We start from the raw sequence: 13568 nt of genomic DNA, 5'->3' as shown, positions 1-13568 counted from the left end.
CCAGATTGCCATTCTCCAAGGTGGCCGCACAATTTACCCTCCCACCAGCAGTATATGAGCAATTTGATTGGCCTACATCTGTCTACGAGAGTTTTGGTTGGTCCACAGTCTCATCAACACACCGTATTATCTGTCTCTTCCATTTTAGCCATTCTGGTGGGTGTGTAGTTGTCCCAGGTTGGCTTCCTCGGGAAGGAGACTCTAAGATACATGTTACTGTGCAGGAAGTATCTTGAGGTGTGCTCTCAGGAACAATAGCTTTGAGGGAGTGGAGGAAACAGGATTAGGCAGAGGAGAGGTTGGGTTCAGATGCAGTCACACCAAAGACCTCAGGCAATCCCGTGGAGAACTCTGGAGCTGGAATGACCCTTAAGAATTGTTCCAAATTAAGGCTGGGGACTGAGCTTTTGCACCTCCTTTCAACCAGTCATTGGATGCAGGCTTCCCCTGGGGAGAGGAGGTGACTTCAGGCTCGGTGGCTCTTTCTAGCTAAGGGCAATCACCAGGAGGGGGAACTCAGCTGTGGGCTGTCAGCTAGCACTCTCAGCAAGTGGGGAGATGGATGCTTCAGTCCTGAAGGGGGAATCTGGGAAACACACGACAGAGTCCACTACAGTAGTGGTACCGCATGGTAGTTGTCATGTGCATTCTTCTGATGACACCCTGAAGTTGCACATCCTTTGGCCATTTGGATAGCTTCTTTGATGAAATGTTTATTCAGGTCCTCCGTCAAGTTTTCTATTGTCTTTTTCTTGTTGATTGGTAAGAATTCTTCATATGTTCAAGATAGTTCTTTGGATTTATATTCTGGACATAAATCTCAAAGAACCATCCAGAATATACAACATATAAAGAATTCCTACAAATCAATAGGAAAAAGACAGATACATCCATAGAAAATGTGACAATGGACCTGAATAGATTATATATTGCAAATATCTTCTCCATTCTCTGAGGTTGGCCTTTTTACACTCTTCCTGTTTGTTTATTTATTTATTTAGTTAGTTTTTATTGGAGTATAGTTGCTTTACAATGTTGTGTTAGCCTTACTGTTTTTTTTGATAAACAAAGATGGTTAATTTTAATGTAGTCTAATTATATTTTTAATATGGTTAGTGCATTTAGTGTCTCATCTAAGCTATCTTTGCTTACTCTAAAGTCATGAAGATATTCTCCTATGTTCCCCTAAAATATATATATTTTATATATATATTCAACCTTTTAAACTTGACCTATGACATGAGGTGGGAGTCTCAGTGTATCTTTTTCCATATTATATTCAATTGACCCATAGTAATTTATTTACTTATTTAAATTTATTTTATTCATTTATTTATTTATTTTTTGGCTGTGTTGGGTCTTCACTGCTGATATATAAAAATATAACTGGTTCTTATATATCGACTTTGTATCTTGCTACTTTACGAATCCTTATAGTTTGTAGATTCTTTTGGATTTATTATGTACCCAATCATGTGGTTTCTGAATAAAGGATTTATTTATTTTCTATTGAACTAGGTTGGACCTCTGGTACAATGTGGAACAGAAGTGGTGACAGTGGGCAGCTTGTTCTCATTCCCAATCTATGGGGAAAGATTCTAATATTTTACTGTTGATTATGATGGCTACTATAGTTTTTTGTAGCTTTCCTTTATTGGAGCAGAAACTTACCTTCTATTCCTAGTGTGCTAAGAGATTCTTGTTTGTTTGTTGTATCATGGGTGGCTGTTGAATGTTGTCAAATGCTTTTCTGCAACTATTTAAATAACTGTATAATTTTCTCCTTTATCTCTGTTGATATGATTAATCACATTAATTGATTTTCTAATATTAAATCACCCTTGCATGCCTGGAATAAACCTCAGTTAGTTGTTGAATCAGTTTGCGTTTCCCCCTAAAGCAGATACTGGGTCAAGAATTGAAGTACAAGGAGGTGATTCCTGAAAACACCAGAGGAAATATGAAGTGCTTCTTTTCCCTCTCTTTCTAAACACACACACAAATATATATATATATATATATATATATATATATATATATATATATATATATATATATATGAATGGGCATATATATGAATGGAATTTGAACAGGGATATGTCTATATGTGTATATTTATATATGATGCCCATATAAATAAATATATCAATAAATATTATATGTGTGTATGTATATATATATATATATATATATATATATATATATACAGGATTTGATTGGTTACATTTTGCTAAGGATTTGTGAACCTACGTTCATGAGAGAAATTGGCCTATAATGTTCCTTTCGTGTAATATCCTTGTTAGGTTTGGGAAGCAAGGCTATAGTGGGCTCATCACAAAGAGAAGTGTGCCCACTTTCTCTACTCTCTGCAAGAACTTACGTAAGGTCAAAGTTATTTCTTGCTTAAATGTTTGGAAGTATTCACAAATGAATCAATCTGGGCCTGGGGGTTCTTTGTGGGATGATTTTTAATTAATATTCAATTTCTTTGATAGATATTGGACTCCTCAAAATTTCTGTTTCTTCTTCTGTCAGCTTTGGAAGCTGTATCTATTTTGTTTTTTAGATATAAGAAAAAGAAACCTCTAAGCACAAGAGAGCACCTAACTTGAGCTATCGTGTGAGATAAATGACCCTTGCAGAGATGCAGCCAGCTTCCCTGCCGGGTCCAGGGCTGCAAAAGGTTAACTTTATTTATGATAGGAATGGACTTGTCAAATCAGAGCAGAAAATGATCCGGAGGCAAATGTTGATGCATTGACTCTCGAGCATTTCCATGTTATCAACAGCCCTCCATGACTATGTAAATTGGAAATAAATGAAGAAGCCAGTTGTAGAAGGCAATTGTGACAAATCCACAGAAAGAATGATTCTCGATTAATAGTTAATGATACATGTCAGGGGGCGTAGAGATATCGGGTTTCTCCTCCTCCAGAGTGTGCTCTCCCTTTTCCCTTCTGTGCAACCCTCCCAGCAATGCTGAGCTCTACCTGACCCACCGCCAAGACTGGGAAATTGAAAACTCCAGGCCGGGGAGGCCACAGAAGTCTATCGCAAAGCAAGATTCAACAGCTCCTTTCGCAACTTGCAAATGGGCTGGAAGAGAGCCAGCAAGGATGCTGCAGTGTCAAGCTTGTTTAAAAGCCACAGTGTTAAATGAGTACGTGGCTGGGTTTACTAACACGAGGTTTACTAACACGAACCGTCAGGTCAGTGGTACCCAAGTCACACTCCCTCCCCTCTCATCTTTTGGTAACAATTCATAGAGAAAGTGCATGTCAATTCTGCAGCTCAGACAGTCTGAGGTCTGGAATAACAAACACAAGGGCACCGGTGCTATTAAGATCAAATGGGGTTTGATGGAAGGGCCCACAGAGCCAGAGACAGCACTTATGAACAATCTGTACACACAGGTACCTGGTGATGGTGTGGAAATTGATGAAAGAACAAAGGCGTTTAAGGGAACTGCCTGGTGTCTACAGATGTCAGACACTCTCAGCGCCATGAGGTAATCTGTACAGGTGCAGACCTTTGAAAAACTCCCACTCCTAGGATGCGGGAGGGTGTCAGAGCAGTGAGGTAAGAATGCATGGGAATGTCCTGTGGACAGAGTTGGGGAGAGGGCTGCTGGAGGGGCACTCCGCCTTTTCAAGAGTTGACAAGCCCTGGCCAGTTTTAATACTTTTTTTTTTTTTTTTTTTTTTTTTTGCGGTACGCGGGCCTCTCACTGCTGTGGCCTCTCCCGTTGCGGAGCACAGGCTCCAGATGTGCAGGCTCAGCGGCCATGGCTCACGGGCCCAGCTGCTCCGTGGCACGGGGGATCTTCCCGGACCGGGGCACGAACCCGCGTCCCCTGCATCGGCAGGCGGACTCTCAACCACTGCGCCACCAGGGAAGCCCTAATACTTTTGATTGGCCCAGGGAGGGCTTTTCTCCTGGCCAGGGTCCCCAGTACAACAGCAAGTGACAGGGGGCTTGGAAGCCCAGATCCTGGTTCTACTGGGCCACTGGCTTGTTGCCTGGTCCGGATGAGTTTCTCTCCTTTACCATAATTCTTCAAGGTGGTAGGAGGGTAAAATCCCCTGGTGGGTAAAGAGCTGAGACTCACTAGAGGTGCCAGGATTTGGTAACTGGCGAAAGTATGACACTGTGGGTTCATTTTGGCCTTTGCCCCAGAGCCCAGTCACTGAAGCTTTTAACAAAAATACTCTGGAAATCAAGGCTTCGACACTCAGAAGACCCGGGTTGAAGCCCTGTTTCTGCCAATAAATCACTGGGTGACCTTGAGCTATTTCCTGCCCCACACAGTGTTCCCAAATGTCCAATGGGAGGGTTCCCCAGTTGGATGGGACCAAACAAGTTATCAAAGACCCCAAAAGAGTTTTTAGTTCTATAGGCATTCTCTATCTACTGATATTTACAGTTTCAGGAATTTAAACTAAGAAAACTTTAAACCATTTATTTATTAATTCATTTCAAAGTAACACGAATAAACCCATTGCGTGTTAACATAAATAACTATATTTTCCGGAACAAAAGTGATCAGTGAGAAGAGTGACATTGTTTTACAGTTTTGCAAATCTCTTTAACGTCAGGCTTAAAAGAAGACAGCTGGATTCTGGTATCTGCTTCTGAGTTCAATCCGTTGTGATATCACGTGTCATGCTGTCTCTAGAAAAATTCACTGTGCAGCTGCGAGAGAAGGAGAGCAGAAAAGGCAAACACATCTTGATATTATTGTGGAAAATGTTTTGATCTTGTGGGCCCCAGAAAGGGTGTCCGGGACCCTCGGGGGCCCCTGGACCACACTGTGTGAAGCACGCCCCCTACGTGCTCCGGATCCAATCCAGGACCAGGTGTCCCGTTCTCCAGGCGGTGTCTACGCATTGGAGCTAAGCTTTTATCAGGAGGGGGCAACATCTCCATCCCGAGATCCTGAGAGAAGTGAGTCCTTTTGTTTCCAGAATCCTTACCTGCATTGCGGTCTGGCCGCAGAGATGACTGTGTCCACCGATCAACCTGGGGTCAGTAACAGGTGCCAAGTTGCCTTATACAGTCCACACAACCAAGAAAACCCAAAACCAAGAGAAACAAGCAAACAAGTGTGCAAAAGTATATTTCGTTTCCTCTAAGAGAACCGCCACTGCTAATTCATACATCAGGGTCGCTTGGCACACTGTGTGGAGTGGGCCTGCATTCCAGTGGAAATGAGTACGCTGTGGACTTGCACTCAGAAGGCACTTGTAAGTGCTGGAGTACAACACAAAGACTTGGGTTTGGGCAGCAGGGAGTCTGCTGCCAGGTCCACGTGTGTATGATTTGCGAGAGTTAATTTCCCCCGGCTCCTTCCCTCAGTCTGTAAAATGGAAAGAGTGTCAGTGCCCTGTACCTTTTCGGGGCTGTAGGGCATCCCAGCAAGTGGAAATGTCTGCCCCGGGAAAAGGTGATGTGCTCTGAAGTTGTCAGAGCCCTCGGGAAGAGGCCGCAGGCCCGGACTGGGGAGGGCAGCACCCAGAGTAAAAGCTGCCAGCCTGGCTGTCTTTGGGAATAATGGCCAAGGTACCCGCAGCAGTTTCCTACCCCACCAACCACCGCTCCCCGTGGATCCCGTCTCCACACCGGCACGATGTGGGGGGAAGGGAAGGCCATGTTCAGAAAGGGTCTTTCTGGTCTTAGTTTCTCACTGACTTAGCTGAAACCCCACTCCCTGCTCCCCCTCAAGGTGGTACCAGATGTGACTTTCCTGGGTTTAGGGTAGAGAGACAACTGTTCCCCTTTGAAAGGTTGCTGGTAATCTCCATGCTCTCTGCCCCGCCCGGGAGCCAGCTGTGGCCGAGCACCCAGGAGGTTTTGCCAGTCTCTGCATTCGGAGCCTTTGCTGTCCCTTGCCGACCTCCTATCAGCTGCTGGACAAACTGTGACCTGTCCTCAGGCAGGCTGGCCAGCTGAGCCTGACAACAGGACCTGATGCCCCACAGTGACTGTGGACAGCCACTGGCAGAGGACGGGGACGGCTCCAGTGCCGCGGGGTGTGCGCTCCTGCTGCTGCAGCTGCTGGCCATGACCTGATGGTATCCTGCAGGGGAAGCAGTACAGGATGGTTCCTGAGGCGGCAAAGAGCCGACAGGCACAGACTGCCTTAGCTGCTACTTGGAGAACAATGACCACGTGCCCCTTCCTGTGTGCCAAGCAGTGTGCGTAGGGCTGCACGCTCAGCATCCTATTGCCGCACCCGCGGGTCTCATTGGCACCGGCACGAAGCAGAGTGGGAAGGGAAATTTTGGCCAATTGAAATGATCACTTGCCAGTGCCTGGGATCAAAGCCGGCTTGGGAACAAGTGCAGCTTCAAGAACATTTATCGAGACATGCCTGGAGAGGGTTGTGAAGGCAGAGTTCCTGGGCTGTGGGTGACTAAACTGAGGGGACCTCAGCTTTTTAGGAAGGGAAACAAGACCTGGCCTAAGCACTCATGCTGGTTTTCACTCGACAGTTTACAAAATGCCACGACATCTATTGTCTCCCTGGAAACGCCCATTAAGCCCAAGTGGTGAAGAGGGGGAGCCTCATAGCTTCTGTACAAATAAGGAAATTAAGGTTCAGAGAAGTGAGGCGACTTAGTCGTCCAAAGACAGATACCTGGTGCGGGAGACTGAATCCTGGCCCCAAAGATGTTCATGCCCTATAGTGCCTAGAACCTGTGCAAAGGGACCTCACAGATGTGATTAAATTAGGGATCTCAAGAAGGAGAGATTAGACTGGATTTTCTGGATGGGCCCTAAATGCCATCACAAGTGTCGGTATAAGAGAGAGGCAGAGGGAGACTTGACACAGACAAAAGAGGACCAGGCAACGTGATGCCAGAAGCAGAGATTGGAGGGATGCCCTTTGAAGATGGAGGAAGGGGTCACAAGCCAAGGAACGCAGGCGTCCAGTGGAAGCTGGAAAGGACCAGGAAAGAGATCCTCCCCTCAGAGCTTCCAAAGGCAACCAGCTCTGCTGACACCTTGACTTTAGCCAAGTGAAAGTGACTTTGGGCTTCCACCTTCCAAAAGTATAAGTGAGTCAGTTGAGAGATTTAACTATAAGAGAGTTGTTTTAAGCCACTAACTTGGTGGTGATTTGTTTCAGCAGTCATAGGAAACTAATAGAATTGACTAGTGGCCAAACTGGGACAGAAATCAGTCTTCTCATCACCTAGACAGAGGCAGAAGCCTCCCCAGGGCCTGCATGGGTGGGGGCTGCAGGATGGGAAGACTTCAGGAAAAGAAGATGATGCTTCAGGAACAGGAAGCTGCTGGGAGCCACCGGCTCGAAGTCCCTTACTTGAGGCTCGTCGACTAGGAGCATGGAGGCTGCGGCCTGTCCTTGGCTGGAGAGGCAAGGACAGTCAGTCCATCGCTGACCGGATGAGGATCCTGCTGACTGAGCCTGGATCGGTGATGTCCGGATTCTGTCACTGCCTCCTTCCCTGACTCCTCGGTGCCCCTGTGGACCCGAGGCAGCCTCTGTCTGACTCCAGGCTCCTGGCACTGAGGTGAGTACTGTCCGGGAGGGGAGTGTGGGGCAGCGCTCATCTCCGTTGGAGAGAGGAGACCCTTGGTAACTTTCACGGGCTCTTCCGTCGTCCTTTGCATCCAAACAGCAGCAGGCAGATCTGGCTGGGGCAGGAAGGAATGAGTTCCACATCCTCCCTGCCCAGAGGTCCCTCCCTGTGGCCCCAGTAGGCGGTATCATGGTTGCCTGCCTCCGGGTGCTTCGTGATGTGAAAATTAAACGCACCAGGAAATGCTGGCATTCGTTCTCTTCTCTCCCCTCCCATCTCCCTCCCTCTCAGCCTCTCTCTCTCTCCCTCCCTCCCTCCCTCTCTCTCTTTCTTTCTCTCTCCTACCTCTGCTGCCTTTTGTCCTGGTTCATTTTAAGTCCCTCAAACTTCCTAGCTCTTAGAACAATTCTCTGGTTGGAGCTTGGAGTTCAGAACGTTTAGAAACCACTTTGGATCCTTACGAAGTCTACAAACTTCCCCTCAATTTGAGCAATGGCTAGGGTGGAAGGTGGGATGGGGGCAAAGATCTAGGCTTCCACCACCAAGTTACGCAGGGATTGCTCCCGGCCCGCGCCCCCCTCCCTTCACGGACCCTGGGCAAGTTCGAAAAATTAGTTTTAATTTCAAAACTCTATATCTAATGGGCACTTCCTAGTCATTTACATAAGCTCCCACTGTATTCCAAGCTTCGGGCCAGTTAAATTCTGTGAAGCACGAACTTTGCATTTTGGGAACCTACTTTTCTCGAAATGTCACAATGTAGGGGAAAGAGTTTACTTGCATCGAGCGTTCATTGGAAGCCGATCCCTGGAAAAACTCCCCACCTGGAGCACAGGCACCCACTGAACAGGTTTCAGACCACCTGAGCCCTCAGATGAGAAAGAGGTGACTTTTAAGATGCTCTTTTTACAGGGACGCGGGCCACCGCCGCTCTGTAAAAGGCACAATTTCTAAAGTACTTTCGCAAACATATACCGTCGCCATCATTCTGGGCATGATTCAGGGCAATGTCCCTATCCCACTTCATAGGTAGGTCAAGGGCATCTCCAGGGTCACTCCGCCAGCCCATGGGTGGAGCTCCCGGAATGGTGAAACCGGAAGTGCGTCAAGACTCCCTTGTTCTCTGCACGTGGACACTAAGGGCCCAAAGAGGGAACAGGCCCCGCAACTTGCTGGGGGCCCAGCAGGACGGAAACTCGGGTCTTGCCCACCCCACTCCCCCCAGCGTCCCTCCGTTCCTGGGCCCCGGCACTTGGCCACTGCGTTCACCTCTGAAGCCAGGTGCCAGCCTGGGAAGGAGCCACATCTGTTTCTGAGAAATTGCCAGGGCTCCGTGTGTGAGCTAGTACAAGGACAGCTGGGGTCTTTGGCAATACCGCACATCTCGGGGCTGGGAGGCTGGTCCAAAGTCAGTCCAGAAGTGCTGGTTTTACAAGGCAGAGTGTGCTGTGCAAGAGCTGGGGGCGAGTCACTGTTTTCTAAATCGAATCCTTAACACCCCTGGGGCACCATCGATAGCAGCTGCAGGAGAACTCCTCTTACGAAGCCAAGGGCCTCTCACCGCTGTGGCCTCTCCCGTTGCAGAGCACAGGCTCCGGACGTGCAGGCTCAGCGGCCATGGCTCACGGGCCCAGCCGCTCCGCGGCATGCGGGATCCTCCCGGACCGGGGCACGAACCCGCGTCCCCTGCATCGGCAGGCGGATTTTCAACCACTGCGCCACCAGGGAAGCCCCAAGGGTCTTCTTGTGATACAGATCACCACCCCCACCCCAGTTGGCTGCTTTGTAACTTCTGTGCTTTCAATTGCCTGAGGGAGCCAAGTCCCCTGTCACCGACAGTAAGGTTTTATTATGTTTCGCACCAAGCAGGGACGGCGCCAAGGTCCACTCGGACCTCGCCGCTCCCGCCTCTCACCGACCAGAGGAGACCAGCCTGGGCCCCGTTGCGACACGGCCCCGCTGCTGCCCGCCCGCCCGCCCCTGGCAGGTTGTACGACGCAGTTAATCGGGAAGCCGGCAGAGCAGGTGGCACCCCGCGACACCTGGAGCCTTCTCGGAGCGAGTGCCCGCATCTGCCGAGGCTGGCCAGGAATACCAATTGCACGGTTACCGGGCCCCCTCAGGAGCCCACAAGAGGAAATTAAAAGGCATACACACGCCCGGAATAAAGGGCCCTCTTCTTGCAGCTAATCACCGAAATTGGTCACTGGGTTGTCCCCTCCCCCTTTGGTGAAAGGCATGGTCTTTCTCTGGCTCTGTTCCATCACTGCGCTCTTAGAAATGTGCGAGGGGACTGAGTTCTGCCCGAGCAGCCCCTCCACCTCCGCCCTCCCCGCCCTCTTTTCCTCGCTAGTCCTTGTTTTTCCCAACGTGGAGGCCTCAGTGCTTCCCATCTAACGCGGGACTCAGGTCAGCCCCAGGTCAGCCCCACCGGCCCCCAGGCCCCCCAGGCCCCGCAGCGGTAGGGCAGTTGGCATCTCCATCAGGGCCTCCTGCGGGGCCCTTTGCAGGTTGCTAAAAGCTTCCACTGCCTTCGGCTGTGTTGGCTTCACATCAGGCTCACTGCTGCCAGTTTACCTCTTTCAAGTGGCCTAAAGTGACAGACGTAGTTAAGGCTGGAACCCAGCTGGCGTGTGTCTGCAGTCCTCGGGGCGATGGGAGAGCCCATTTGCATCCCTGAGCAAAGTCTGGGCCCTAGGGCTTTACTTAACACTGTCCCAGCGGCAAGCGCAGGCCGGTCACACAAAGTAAGTGGGAGGGCGTCCTCTGGGGGCCTCCCTTTCCTCTGCCAGGCTGGTGACGGCTTGGGTGATCTGATCTCCAGGGCCCCTTTCCCCTTGAGCTCTGGAGAGCTGATACAAACTGCGGCCTTGCCTCCATGGCTGTGGGCACTTAGCTCTGTGAGCGTCCTCCAGGGGCCCAGCCCAGGGAAAATGCGAGTGGTGTGGCCTGTGGTCTTGGGAATGATGAGAAATCTTAACATTCAGCTGTAGTGTGTTAAACGGTGCTGCCTCACCCAAAGATGGGTCCACTGGGAACCTATGAATGTGACCTTATTTGAAAAAGGGTCTCTGCAGGTGCATGAAGTTAAGAATCTCGAGACGGGATATTCCGGATAATCCGGGTGGGCGCTACAGCCAGTAACAGGGGTTCTTATACGACAGAGGCAGAGGAAGTTTCGAGCCACACAGGGAAGGAGGTCGTGTGAACACAGAGGCAGAGAGGAGTGTGATGTAACCACAAGCCAAGGAACACCTGGGTCCCCAGAAGCTGGGAGAGGCAGCTGCTGGAGCTTTCAGAGGTGGCGTGGCCCTGCGGACACCGTGATTCCAGACTCTGGCCTCCAGAACTGTGAGAGAAGAAACACGTACATCTGTACATACATTTCTGTATAAATGAATACATTTCTGTTGTTTAAAGCCACCAAGTTTGTGGTGATTTTGTCAGAGCAGCCGCAGGAAACCAGCAGACGGACCATAGCAACAGTATCAGGGCGAGGAATGAGCGAGAAGGAGGGAGACGGCCCCCCAGCAGCAGCGAAGCTAACACGTGCGTAGCATCTATCAGGGCCCCAGCAGGCGCGGCTCAGATGCCAGAGCACGATCTCATTTTATCGCTACCTCAACCTTACAAAGCAGGCACTCCCCTCGGCCCCAGTGCACAGGGAGGGGGGGACCAGGGTGGGCACCCCAGCAGTGGGACTGCAGACCTGCCCACGTGAAGGGCGAGGCTGGGGGGCCGTTTGCAAGGCTGCTGACGGCCCAGCCTGCAGCCTGCGTGAACTGCCCGCTACGATCATGAACCGTGCGTTCAGGAGAGGAAGGATGCATTTCTGACCTGGGAAAGCGACCCTGAGTCTTCCTGGTCCCTCCCCAAGCAGTACAGAGATGGCCTCACGAGAAATCGGAGAGCGGGACCCTCTGGTGGATCCAGCCCTGGGGTCCAGCCCTGGGGTCCACCTGACACCTGTTTTTCTCTCCTGGGGCCCATGTCTCAGTCATTGGCCAGAAACCTGGGCCCTCCCCTGACTCCCCCGGCCCCTTTTCTCTCCATAGCCTCGCAACGGCCAATCCCGTCTATCCAGTGCTCTTACCATCACTTTATCTCTCTTACCATCACTTTCCCGCTGCCACGTGTCAGGTACCGCTGTGGTCCAGGCCTAGGACTCCTCCTGCCGGGACTCCTGTGGGACAGAAAAGCATCACTAGAATCTGCAGCTGGCTCTTGGTAATGACAGGACCAGAGTTGGGAGCTAGGGCTATGGGGGGAGGGGGAGGGGGAGGAAGTGTCACCTGTGACTGATGGGTGAAGCGGGCTGTGCTGGCAGCGTGGCTGGCTGTGCCTCAGGCCTCGGGCGGCTGGGAGTAGGCTGCTGAGCGAGTTTCTGGAAGCTCGAACTTTCTGCTTTCTCACATGTCAATGTTGCCATGCTGTCATTATCCATGGGCAACTCAATGCAGTGTTGCTTCTTCCTGCAAAATTGTTATTCAATTATTTGCATCTTATCACTCACACCATCTTAAAATTGAGGATGCATCGTTTTGGGGTCTTTGAGAAGCCTGACTTTGCCTTTCTGTGCTGTTCAGAAAGGGCTCCGTGGTATTCACGTCTGTTCCGTCCATTTGAAGCAGCTGATTACCTTAGCTTGCGAGAGCCAGATACACCCACAGCAATGTAAAAAACATCTCTCTGATTGAAATTCTTGCAGGAAAAATGGATTTTTATCACAAGTCCAGAATTCTTTAGCCCCTAGCCCTTTGCTGTGTTTTATAATATAATGCTTCAGAGGGGGACATTGCTAGGAGCTCAGTAGTCACAGAACGGGACCGCAACATTATAACCTTGGTCTCCTTCTATTATGATTATTCACGTGGCTAGTGCCTCACGAGATCAGGATGGTGAGCTCCTTGAGGGCAGGGATTCTGTCCTTTTCATCACTGTACCCCAATGGTTACTAGCACATAGTAGGCCTGACACCCAGTAGGTGCTCCGCAAAGTGCTTCAAGGACAAAGGACAACCCTGCCTGAAAAAGTTTCAGCGTTACACCCCCTGCCAGACTCTTAATCGCCCTCCCTGCCGTGTTGCGATGGTTACGAAATTCCTGAGCCCACCTGGGCCACGGGACCTGTCCCAGTTAAGGAAAGGCATCTGCCCTGTCCCACTCCCACCCTATAGAAGGAAGGTATATGTGCCTCGACCAAGCAGTAAATGCAATTTTCACCTCGGACCATTCCTTTGTTTCCTGGCTATAAAAACTGATCAATAGCACATGTTCGGGCTTGACTCTCCTAGACTACTAGGAAGTCGGCCCACTCTTCTGGCAGCGACCCTTTCCTCTAATAATTTCTATCTTCTTTACATTCTGTGTTGTGTCTGGAAATTATTTTCCAACGCGCGTTAGGACCACGACAGTTTGTTGTTGTTTTACTGAGTAGGTGAATGAATGAATTCATGGGAACTTAGGCTCAGAGCAGGTCACAGACTAGGAAAGTGCATATCTGGGATGCAAGCCCAGGGCTGACGTCAGAGTTCATGGTCCATCTTCCCCCCACACCATAGTGATGGCAGGATGGAGTCCTTGAGCTGATGTCCCCAAGGGAGCAGGTGTGCAGAGCCTGAGGCACCGAGAAGAAGCTGTGGACACAGACGGCAGGTCCCTGAGCCGGCGGGTGTGCCCGGGAGCAGCTCGCGATGGCTGCCCGCGGGGCGGTGCATCCTGAGAAGGGAGGTTCTAGGCACAGACTCCAGGAGTGCTGCTTAGTTGGGGTTTGGGTAGGACATCTAGCCATGGGCCTGGGGGCCTTACTTTCCCAAAAGCCAGAAGAGCTGGAAGGAAGAGGTTTGACCTTGGCTCGAAGCAAGGAGGGCACAGGAAGAGGACTTTGGGGACACTGGCAAAGACTGAGGCAATCTCAACAACCTCCGCATTCATCTGAGGTGTCAACAGAATGAGCCCCAAGTCCCTGGGCCAAGACACCTGCAGGCCTTCAAAGAGTAGGCAATGGGGGCGCCTGAGGGACTCT

This window comes from Stenella coeruleoalba (assembly GCF_951394435.1).
Source record: "Stenella coeruleoalba genome assembly, chromosome: X".
NCBI lineage: Eukaryota > Metazoa > Chordata > Mammalia > Artiodactyla > Delphinidae > Stenella > Stenella coeruleoalba.
The sequence above is the reverse complement of the archived record's forward strand: the minus strand, read 5'-3'. Positions refer to the sequence as shown.